Raw genomic sequence first — 11,650 nt, 5'->3', positions numbered from 1 at the left:
AGCCTATTCAGCCCCATAACGAGGCATTCAGGGATTTAGGAGTTTTATATGGTTCAATTAGATTCAATTGTTAAGCCTGAGCCTTATGGAGTGCTCCTATGAAGTCTTCGATCTGCAGGCAATCCTGCTGCTTAAACTGCGGCGTAATCCTGGAGGGTTTTGGGTAATGTTTTCAGGCAGGAATGGTCTGAGTGAAGGGAAAAAATTGTGACTATATATGGACACAAAAAGGTTAATTCCTGGGATGTTTTGCTGGAGTGGGGAAACATCAACCTAAGTGTTTTCCCTTCGGGCTCAAGAGGATGGGAAGAGCTGTACTACATCTGTCCTTACTTCCAAACCTGTGCCTAAACACCTGGAAACAGGGACTGATTCATAATTTGAATATCTTTTAGCATCTGTTTGAGGCTACTCTTGTTTATTAATGGGGCTGTGATGGTCCCATATGCAGTAATAAAATGTGGAGCCCTGAGGACACTTGATAAATACATCCCTTTTGGCTTCACCTGAACCTCCAGGGTCAGGATGGGGCTGGGATTCACTTGCACTTTGCATCTCCAGCCAGTGTTCGCCCTGGGGCCTCTTGTCTTTCACGCTTCCTTTCTGTCTTTGACCTTTTTGGCCTGTTTATCTCTTGGCCAGGGGATCAGTAGCTGCAGGGACGGATAGGACCTACCGCAGTGAGACCTGTTCTTCGTCAAGTTTGGAGTTCCCTGGTCACTGCGAAATAACTGTCAGTGTGGAGAGGAGACCCAGGTCATCCCCTACTTTGAGCAGCAAAATCGCTTGCAGTTTGGGATGTTGGGTCCCTGGTTCTTCTCCTGAGTGCCTTCTGAGCCCAGATCTCCTCTATTTGTGTGGTGTAAGCTCTAGGGGTGGCTGTAGGGGGGGGGTTCACCCTGCCGCTCGGCTGCCGTAGGGTGCAGGTCAGGTTTTGACAGGTGCAAGAGGTGTTTGGAGCTGGGGTGAGGTTCTCCCATGAGGGTGAGATGTCAGATGTGCTCCTGTGACCCTGTTTGGGGCTAATTTCCCTCCCAGTAGCAGCGAGTCTCATCCTCTGGTGTCTCTCCCATTCCCACCTCGCAAAGGAATTCTGTCTGTCCCACCCAGAGCCTTCTGGTCACCCTACTGTCCCCCCACACACCGAGGAGACAAGTGTGGCACTTGTGTCCCTTTTGGGGTCATTTCCCAGATGTTTGAACCCAGGGACTGGACACCAAAGACACCTGCATTCCCTTCACTACCCTGTGCCTCAGTTTCTTGCTGCCTCTTAACATCAGCGCTGACATCCTCCATCTAAGAGAAAAACAGACACATCTTAGAAAGCTCTCTGCTGTTATGAGACAAAGTGCAATCATGATTTTGTTTGAGACGTCTTGTGCCCCTCTGTACCCTTGCAGCACCCACCCAGCAATGTCAGACCCCTATACCTGAACCCTAAATTACTTGTACACCCCACTTCTGGTGTTCTCCATCCTCTCTCGGTGCAGATAACCAACCTGGACTCTCTGGCCCCATGGAAACAGACTTTCTCTCCCCTTCCTAACCTTTTCCCCAAGCCGGCCCCTTCCTTTGCAAACATCCCAATTATTTTATTATTATTTTGTGCCCACGAGGTAAAGATTTTTTTTTTCCCCTCCCTTTCTCCCCCCCTTTTCGCTCCCGCATTCCTGCTGCAAGCGTGCAGGGTGGTATCCCCTGTCCCAACCTCCCCTCCGCCACCTCAATCCCAGCTGTTGGCCCGTGGAGAAGGAGTCGGAGGTGGAGGGGGGGGAATGCCTGGAGCAGCCCCTCCTCCTGCCTCATAACTTCTTCTTCCAGGCGTGCGGGGAGTTTCACTGCAGCCCGGCCGACGCGGACGCCCGTTCCTGGGGCCGTGGGAGCCTCTCGCCCGCAGGGAGAAGCCAACGCACGGCAGCTTCGCCCAGGGAAGCAGCACCGGCCGCCCGTAGCTGTCTGTCCGTCTGTCCCAGGTATCAGGTTTTGTGTGCTCCGTGGTGTTTTTTCTGCTCTCCTTCTTCTCGGGTTGCAGTTTAAGGAACCGCGGTGCGAAAGGCATGAGAGCAGGCCGGGGGCGATGGGGAGGATGAGGAGGCAGCAGTTGCCGGAGCTGCAAATTTCCTCCAGCTTCCCGCTGCATTGCACAAGAAAACCCCTCGCCGCTGTCTCAGAAGTACCTGAGATGCCAAAAACCTGTCTGAAATGCGAATTTTGGAGTGATTTTGCACTTCCCGTGGTGGGAGGTGACTCAGGGGCATCAGCTGGTCTCGGAGGCAGGGAGATGTTGAGAAGAAGTGCTGTCGCGTGCAGCTCATGGTGGGTTGTTTTGGGCTTTCTGGGAGGAATTGAGTTCCTGTCACCTCCTTTGATGCACCCAGGAGGTCCGAGCATTGCAATGGGCAGAATCTGGCCCCAGTAAACTTCCCACTGGGGAGCTATATTTTTCATTTAATCTTGTTCAGTTGGATTGTGTGAGGTGGATGCTGGTAAAACAGCAAGTGTTGAGAGCAAGTCCCGGATCAAAGCTGTAACAACAGCGGAGCAAACCCCTCCGGGATGTGGGAGAAGCAGCAGAAAGGGTTGGTCTGGGGCCATTCCTGGCTGAGGAAGTCAGATGACTTCAAGGGGAGAAGTTACATACTTTGGGACTGGATTCTGCTTTCCTACAGCTGGGCCAGACTGGGTCCACAAAGGTTGTAGCGTTGCAATGAACGCGGTGACTGCTCGGGTGCAAACCACGGGCACACAGCTCTGAGTTGAGTCTGCTCCTTTCCCGACCCAGCGGCGAGTCACACCACCCAGGTTTTCCTGCCTCAGTTGCACCAGGGGGTTACGGTGACCGAGATCCTTCAGCATCAATCTGCCCGTTCCCACTTCCCCTTGTAGCCACTGAAACGATGTCTCACCGCTAACAGCGGTGATTGACTATTTTGTTTGGCTGCTGTCCATCGTGGGCCCCCAAAATAATGTAATTTCTGCTTGCAATCAAGAAAGTGCCTTTCTTCTGGCGAGAGAAGGAAAATTAGCCACCAGGCAGGTGATTCATGGTGTGCCTGAAATGTCTTTGTGGCTCTAACAAGGAGGTTGGGTTGTAGGATGGAGTCTACAGGAATTGCGTCCGTGCGTCATGTTATTGCTTGCGTCGGGAGCAGCAGAAGGAGGATGGATGATGCTGTTTGGGCTCTCTGATGCTTCTGCAATGTGGCCCCTTCTGCAAAGGTCTCTTCTTCAGTGCTCTAAGCAGCATCAGGCCAGGTTGAGCATGGGGAGATGCGTTGGGCCAGGATGTGCTTGAAGTTGTGTTTGAAGGGTTGGCACGTGAACATGGGGACATGTCCTCACCTGCAGGTCCTGGCACTGTCCTCAGCCTGGCTGAGGGTGTGATGTTTATACAGGGTAGGTCTGGGAATTGTTGGAGTGGTGTTTCCTCTCCGGAGGCTGTTGGAACGGCAGCTGCTCAGGAGTTTCTTGCTGGAGCAGCTCTGTCAGCTCTCTCTGGTCTTAAATATCAGTGCACCGTGGCTCACGACTGAAAGAGGGTTTATGTGCATGAAGGCTTGGCTGCTCTTTCCACCTAGCTTTCCCAAGCACAGCTCGTCTCATGTTTCAGCTGTTCTCAGATCTTTCTGACCCAAATAGTGCCTCCTCACCAGATTTGTTCCTCTGACCCTGCTTGTTCCAGATAGTGGACAAGGGAAAGAGGAGAGAGAAATGCAACAGGATTTCTCTGACTCCTTTGTTTGACCACAGGGAGCCCTGCCCCAGGGAATGATACAGATGTGATGTCCCCTTGCCTTTAGGAAGGTCACCCTGTCACCACCCAAGGCTTTGCAGCCATGGTGGGGAGCAGACCTGCAGCCACTGCCGGAGGGAGCCAGAGCAAAGATGTAATTCAGGGACCTTTCACGTCTGTGCTTTGGAAAAGGATTTCCCCTGGGGAGACCATTCCGTGTCTGGCAGGGACCAGGGCTGCTCGAACAGGCAGCGCAGGTCTGCGTAAACAGGAAAGCCCGTCAGGCGAGCAGGGGAAGGATGGATGAGTGTAGCTGCAGAGTGCGACTGTTTGCCGGGATGAGTGATGTCCCAAGCTTGCTGCAGTGCCCGGGAGGTGGTGCAGGTGGTGGTGGAAGGTGGGTGACGTGTTCATCTCAGGCCTCACCATTGAGTGGAAGGAAGGCAGTAACGAAATTAATGTAAAAAGTGAGAGATTTTGGGTTCAAATCCTCCCACAGACCCTGTTGGTTAGGTGCTGAGGGCTCCAGGTCGGGAACTGGGTGCTCTTGCCCTTCCTGGGGGAAGATGCTCTTGGCCTGGTCAGGAAATGGATGCCTCTAGCTCAGCCTCTCCGATTCTCTCTCCATAAATCCCCCTTTCCCCTGTGTTTTGCGGGAGCACAGATGCAGGAGTGACTTCTGGGAGACTGTGAGGAAGAGAGAAACATCCAAAATGGGTTTAGCTGCATCCACAGGAGCTTCGGTGGGAGCATCCCGTGGTGCCCCAGAGGAGCAAGTGGTGCAAGTGGGCTGGAGTCACCAAGACATCCTGGTGGCAGGGGCCAAATTGTGACCTTGTGCTGTGGACAAGTGCTTTCTGGGAAGATTTCACTGCTGCCACGGCCTGATCCCTCCTGCTTGCACAACTCACCCATCAGCGTACCCCTCAGCACCTCCTCAACTCCTTTGGTTTGTGCAGTCGGTCCATAAAAGCCTGACCTGTCTAGATGGATATGGGGAGCCAGGTCTCTCTTCCTTAATGGTTAGCACCACTTTATAGTGGGTATAAAATATGATTGCACCCAACAGCAAGTTTGTAGGGAAGTAAAAAAAAAAAAAAGGCATGTAGTAAAATGGCAAATTATGTCAGAGCTGTCTGTCTAAGGAGATATCTGTCTGTCACAACACGCTTGCTTCAATGCCCCAGCAACTCAGCCGGTGCTGTGCATGGGACCTGGGAGGCAAAAATAGTCCAAATCAAGATTCCTATGTAGTCACACTTTCTCAGCAGCATGAAGATGCCAAGGAAATCTGGGAAGGTGCATTTGGGAAGGGTTTCACTTGCTTGATAGAAACAGAAGCTGAGATTTATGGCGGCTCCATCTCTTTCAGCAGGGACTGTCAAAACAAGAGGGCAGTTGGTATTTGCATCGTGATCATGTCAAGAGACTGCAGGGAAGATTCAGGGCCCATCTTCATCAACGTAGCCCCTAGGGATCATCTTTTATGGTGGGCTTGTGGTACCTCACTGAGGTTGCCTCCTGATCAGGGCAGGGGGCACAGACTGGGGCTGCAGGTCCTGGGGAGGTCTCTGTGGGGTTGCAAGGGGTTGGAGGAGCAGATTGACAGGGTCAGGCTGCCCGCAGGGGGTCTTGAGCAGGAGATGGGGACATGCAGGTCCCATGGACAAGCCTTTCTTCCCTCACTCACTCCTGCTGCACTCAGCCGTGGTCCTTGTTTGGGCAAGAGCGAAGCAAATCTGCTGGAGGCAGTGAAATGACATCAGCCCAGAGGCAACAGGGATCTGCTTGGAGAATTTGTACTGCCATGAAACCAGGAGGGTCCCAAGGGATGCAGGACCTCAGGCTGGGATCTTTATTTTCTTTGTCCCAGCTCCCAGTCTCCTTAATCATGCTAAGGAGCACTTTGCAACGTTGAATAACCTCCTGGAAAAGATCCAGCCTGAGTGTGAGTAACCTGAGAAACGCAGACCTGGCTGCCAGCCAAGCAGTCAATCTGTTGATCAATTGACTTCCTAACCCTTTTTTTCCACTCTCCACTCCACCCCCAGAATCTATTGATCTCCTGTAATGTCTACCTGCCCATCAGCGGTAGACTGGAAATACTGCCTTTGACTCCACCAGTACATAACCCTGCAGGGTAGACCTTTCACCTTCGTTATGGGAAGACAGATCAATGAGTGTCTTCTCGTGAACGCCCCAGATGGCAGTAGGGTGAGGAAACTGCAAATATCCTTAAAACTGTGATACCTCTTTGGTGGGCAGCTCCGTGCCACACGTCGTGAGGATCCCCCCTCACCTCACAGCCAGAACTGGGGTGGCTCATTTCAAAGCTGAGCATTAAACTGGACAGAGGTGGTAGAAAGAAGTTGAAGTTGGTTTTGAGGTGTTCTCTGTTTCTGGGAATGTATCCAATGACTGTTTGACCATTATTACTTTCTTCTCTTTTAGCTTTTTCTCTTTCAAGTGTATTGTTCATTTTTCAAGAAGGATTCACATTGTGGTGCTCCTTGGCTGGTGCACGCCCAGGTGATGCTATCAAAGGCTGCATTAGGATCAGAAGCCCAGTGGGGAGGCTGTGGAGGTTGAAGCAGAGCTGTTTGTTTCATGCAGACCTCCGATGAGCAGTGATCTCCAGCAAAACTCTCCTTCAGAGTTAGCCACCTCAAACCTTCACTGCCCTCTTGACATTTCTGGCAAGAAGGAGAGATTAAGGGTGAGCAGCAAACCATCCTTTGCTTTTTGAATCATAGAATGGTTTTACTTGGAAGGGAACTTCAAGATCATCTAGTTTCAACCTTCTTGCCACGGGCAGGGACACCCTCCACTACACCAGCTTGCTCAAAACCCCATCCAACCTGACCACTTCCAGGGATGGGGCATCTACAACTTCTCTGGACAACCTGTGCCAGTGCTTCACCACCCTCCAAGTGAAGAATTTCTTCCTTAGATCTAATCAAAATCTCTCCTCTTTCAGTTTAAAGCCATTGCCCCTTGTCCTATCACTACACTGTGCTGGAACCTGATGGATGAGGAGAGGATGGATGGAAGCATCCCCACGTCACATCTCCCACCCCAGAGGAGAGTCATAGCCACCCCTCCCCATGCTCTCAGGAGACTTATTGAGATGTTAATCCAGCTGCTTATATACACCACCCCCATCTCCCCACCACGTTTCCTGGGGAAACAACAGCTCTGGGGGTCTAAACCTTGAGTTGGTGGGACTGGGTGGCCAGCAGCCCTTGTGGGTCACCGCCTTTGAACAAACCAGGCACGTTCAGCTGGGTGCTGAAGCGGAAAATAGGCTTCCTCCAGCTCTCACTTCATCTTCTTTTATTGAGCAGCCTCACAAGATTTACCCCCCTTCTCTCCCCATCACCTCTGTTAAACATTACTACGCAGTGCAACCCCTTTAAATCAGGAAATCAATGGTATTTATTAAAAAAAAAAAGACCCAACAAAACACTTTTTCAAAGCTCTTGCTTCAAGAGAGGGAGAGGAGCCATTTGCCCATTCTGCAAGGAGCAGCAGTTTCTCATGGTTGCTGACACTGCAGTTTAAACAGGTTCCACGCTGCAGCGTGCGGGTAAAAATGCTCCCTGGAAAAGGTTTCCTTGCTCTAAAATCCTTCCTTTTCATGGCAGAATTGCCTGGAGCTGAGTGGGAGGTCCTTCAGGAGAACAAGGTGAATTGATGCATCTTTGGAAGCGGAGGGGAGCTGCAGCTCCAAGGACGCGATGTTTGCTGGGCCTCCAAGGAGGTCTGTTGGCCACCAAAGCTGGCACCCTTTACCTTCAACACCATCACCACACCACCACCACCAGCTTCTGCTGCGTGGGTACCTGCATGAGGGACACCCTAACCCATGCTTCTCTAGCTTCTTCCTGGCCCTTCTGGGATGATCCTTTTGGGCACATCTTGACCCAGGAAGGAGCTGGATCAGAATTCAAGCTTTGGTCTGAAAAGCACATGCAGCCAAATGCAGCCACCTGGATCATCAGGGGATGGTTTTCGTGTGGGTAAAATCATGGTTAGCCCCTCATGGAGAGAACTGCAACCAAAAGCCTAAAGGGGGCTGTGGTCATCTTTGCTGCGCAGGGACCGTCGCACTTTCTCCATCAAATTTTACATTAGTGATGGGTGATAGAACAAGAGGAAATGGGTATAAGCTTAGTCAGGGGAGATTCAGGTTGGATGTTAGGAAGTATTTCTTCTCTGAAAGGGTTGTCAGCCACTGGAATAGGCTGCCCAGGGAGGTGGTTGAGTCCCCATCCCTGGATGTGTTTAAGAATAGGGTGGATGATCTACTTAGGGATATGGTTTAATGGGAGATTAGGGACGGTTGGACTTGATGATCTCTAAGGTCTTTTCCAACCTAGAAATCTATGAATCTATGAATGACCCTGAGACCAAGCTTGCTGCTCTTTCCCCTCCTGAGAGGTCCATGTGGTATGTCCTGGGCAGGGATGTGAGTGGTGTCAGGGGACAGAGATAAGGACCACCTATTGCATTGCTGCAGGGCTTGCAGGTTGCTTTTGCAGGCAAACGAATATCAAATCACTTCTTGGCAGCCTTTTCTGCTAGATGGTCTGATGTTAGGGATGTTGAGAACCAGAGCCACCTAGCAATGCACCCTGCCCTGACTCCTTGGAGAGCCTAGTGCTGGGGTCAAGGCATATGTGGCATCTGACACCCAAGATCTTGGAGCAGGAGAGTTCCGTGGTATGGAGGGGAAGATTGAGATGGGAATTAGCTGGGTAAGTCTCATGTTGAGACAGATGAGCCAAAAGCCCACTGATTTTTCACCTCTCTGTTCATACAGGAGTTGCATGAGATGGTAGATTGCTTTCACGGTGTTGTAAAGTTTCTTGTGAGTGCTGGGCTGAGTCAACTGACTCAACAATGGGGATGTAGATCCCGAAGCATCAGCGGATGGGCAGAAAAGACAAAAACATTAATGCACCACCTAGAAGCTACCAAAATCTCTGCTGACCACAGTTCTGCTGGTTGGAGCCTGGTTTGGATGCACTGATGATGGCCCAGTTGGGATGCACTGGCTTGTGGTTTTTATAAGTTTTGCTTATGAAGACAGGCTGAGAGAGTTGGGGTTGTCCAGCCTGGAGAAGAGAAGGCTCTGGGGAGACCTTCTAGCAGCCTTCCAGTACCTAAAGGAGGCCTACAGGAAAGCTGGAGAGGGGCTTTGGACAAGAACGTGTAGTGACAGGACACGGGGCGATGGCTTTAAACTGAAAGAGTGGAGATTCGGATTAGAGATAAGAAAGAAATTCTTCACCGAGGGTGGTGAGGCACTAGATGATCTTTAAGGTCCCTTCCAACCCAAACCATTCTATGATTCTATGATATCAGTTATTGATATTTTTAAGAATTTAGGAAATCCTACTTTTCCCTGCCTAGTCATGTGTCCAAAACTTCACTGTCACTGTATGGAAAGGGATCTTCTAGAAAATGGAAAAATTCTATGAAAATGTCCCCAAAGGAGTGTGAACACCCACATGCGGGGGATGGCATGGAATGGGTGGACATTCCCAACTCACACCAGCTGAAGGACCCTGGTATGTTCAGCCAGAGTTAGTGCTCCTGATCCACATAGTTAATCCTGGACACTTTGGACTGTGTTAGTGTAATCCTAGTTTAGCCTGAGAGGTGTCCAAGGGGCTTTCAAAAAGACCAGGGACAATCCCAGCCCATTTGGACTTAATTTGAGCTCTGGCTTTCGGTGCCATTTTACACCTCTGCTTGCAGAGGGAGCATCTCCTCCCTGAGGATCAGCCCCTCCAGCTGCTCCCGGAAAATCCCATGTGTTTGAGAAGTGTGCCTCCAGCTACCAAAAAAAGTCAACGCATTCGTATTTCTTTACGAAAGCAGCTTAAATTCTGTATTCAAGGGATTTAGAGAGGAATCAATTACCATAAAAATCTATTAACTCCGTTAAAAAAGAAACTGCAAACTTTTGACCCCCTGAGGCTTATTGCTGTGAAGTGAGGAACAACCCGTGTTTAACCAGATTTTACCTCCCGTTCACATCTCCCGTTTTCCTTGAGGTTTGGAAATGTCTTCAACTCCCCTGCAGCAAACGGTGCCTGATCACGGGAGAGGAGCTGCAGACATGCCCCGACCGGGCTTTTCCACGTGAATTTTTCAAAGCCAAAGGAGAGAACCGGCATTTCCCTGGCAGCAAATTGTGTACGCTTTGCTGGCAAAAGGCACAGACCCAGATATTGCATCTTCATCCCGTCTCCGGAGTTTTTCTTACATTGGTGACAACATGCTGGGGAGCATGTGGGGAGGGACTTTTTACAAGGGCATGTAGTGATAGGACAAGGGGCAATGGATTTAAACTGGAAGAAGGGAGATTTAGGTTAGATATAAGAAAGAAATTTTTCACTCTGAGGGTGGTGAGGCACTGGAACAGGTTGCCCAGAGAAGCTGTGGCTGCCCCATCCCTGGAAGCGTTCAAGGCCAGGTTGGATGAGGCTTTGGGCAACCTGGTGTAGTGGAGGGTGTCCCTGCCCATGGCAGGGCGGTTGGAACTGGATGATCTTTAAGGTCCCTTCCAACCCAAACCATTCTGTGATTCTATGCTGCTTTTGGATGAGTTGTCGATGCCTTTTTGGAGCTGACAGTGGTTGTGGGCTTTGCTCTCCACCTCTGTGAGCCGTTAGGATTTAGTCCATCCTTTGCCTCCTCGCTGTTGTCTTAAGCCTCAAGCCCTTGGTTTTGTTTTTCATCTTGCCTTCAAAATTCAACGGTTTGAATCTGTCCTTTGCTTTAGTTGGTGCAGTCTGTGCGTTGTTTTTCCTCATCCAAATATCATGCAAAATTACATATAGATGTGCTGGGATCTCAGTGACCTGTTAATGCTGGCACCATCAATCCCCAGACCATCTCCATACCCTTCTCCTGCCAGTCTCTCTGGTGCTTCCACATCCTGAAGTTCCCATGAGTTCTCGATTCAGGCTAATCTCTATATTTGAATTACACATCTCAGCGTGATCTCTTTGTGGGGCTGCTGGGGTCTCTTTCTGTAGGATTTATCATAGAATCACAGAATGGTTTGGGTTGGAAGAGACCTTTCAAGGTCATCTAGTCCAACCCTCCTGCCATGGGCAGGGACATCTTCAACTAGATCAGGTTGCTCAGAGCCCCATCCAACCTGACCTTGAATGTTGCCAGGGATGGGGCATCAACCACCTCTCTGGGCAACTTATGCCAGTGTCTCACCACCCTCATGGTAAATAATTTCTTTCTTATATCCAGTCTTATATCTAATCTGATTTCATGATGTGCCTGGCAGTGCTCCATGAACGGGAGCCCTGGAGTGCTGGGCTGTGTACAGCGAGGTCTAATAAGGTGAGGTGTAACTGAAGCTTTGGCTTCAGCTGGAAAGGTCACAAGGAGATGCCCTTGTGGACTCTCTGCTGGCTAATATAAGGTTGTGCTCAGCCTGCAGTCTTTCAGAGGGAGCTACAAATAGAATATCCTCCTTCTGTCCAGCTGGCTGTTTTCTGGGTACTTGTATGAAAACATTTGAGACCTGCTTCCCTTTGTCAGATTCGGCTGAGATTGTCAAGATTCTGCTAAGTCGTGAAGCAGAGGGTCTGTCTGCTTCTGTGATATGGGCTGTGACACAATGGTGGGTGGTGGGACATGGATCTGCACGGATCCCCCTCCGTGCATGCACAGACGGAGCTCTCTAATGTCGTTTTTGTGTCTATATGCAATAGGGACAGATATTTGGGGATGGTGTTAGCAGCATCTGGCATAGGGGCAGGAGATGCCTGAGATCCAGCTGGAGCCACAAGCAAATGGGAGGCAGGCACTGGCCAGATGAGACTGCAAATCCACTGGGTCTCATCCCTTTTAGACAGACCTTGCTGACAGGGGTTATTCATTTAT

The sequence above is a fragment of the Tauraco erythrolophus genome, chromosome 4 (assembly GCF_009769465.1).
Source record: "Tauraco erythrolophus isolate bTauEry1 chromosome 4, bTauEry1.pri, whole genome shotgun sequence".
NCBI lineage: Eukaryota > Metazoa > Chordata > Aves > Musophagiformes > Musophagidae > Tauraco > Tauraco erythrolophus.
Note: the sequence above shows the minus strand (reverse complement) of the source record.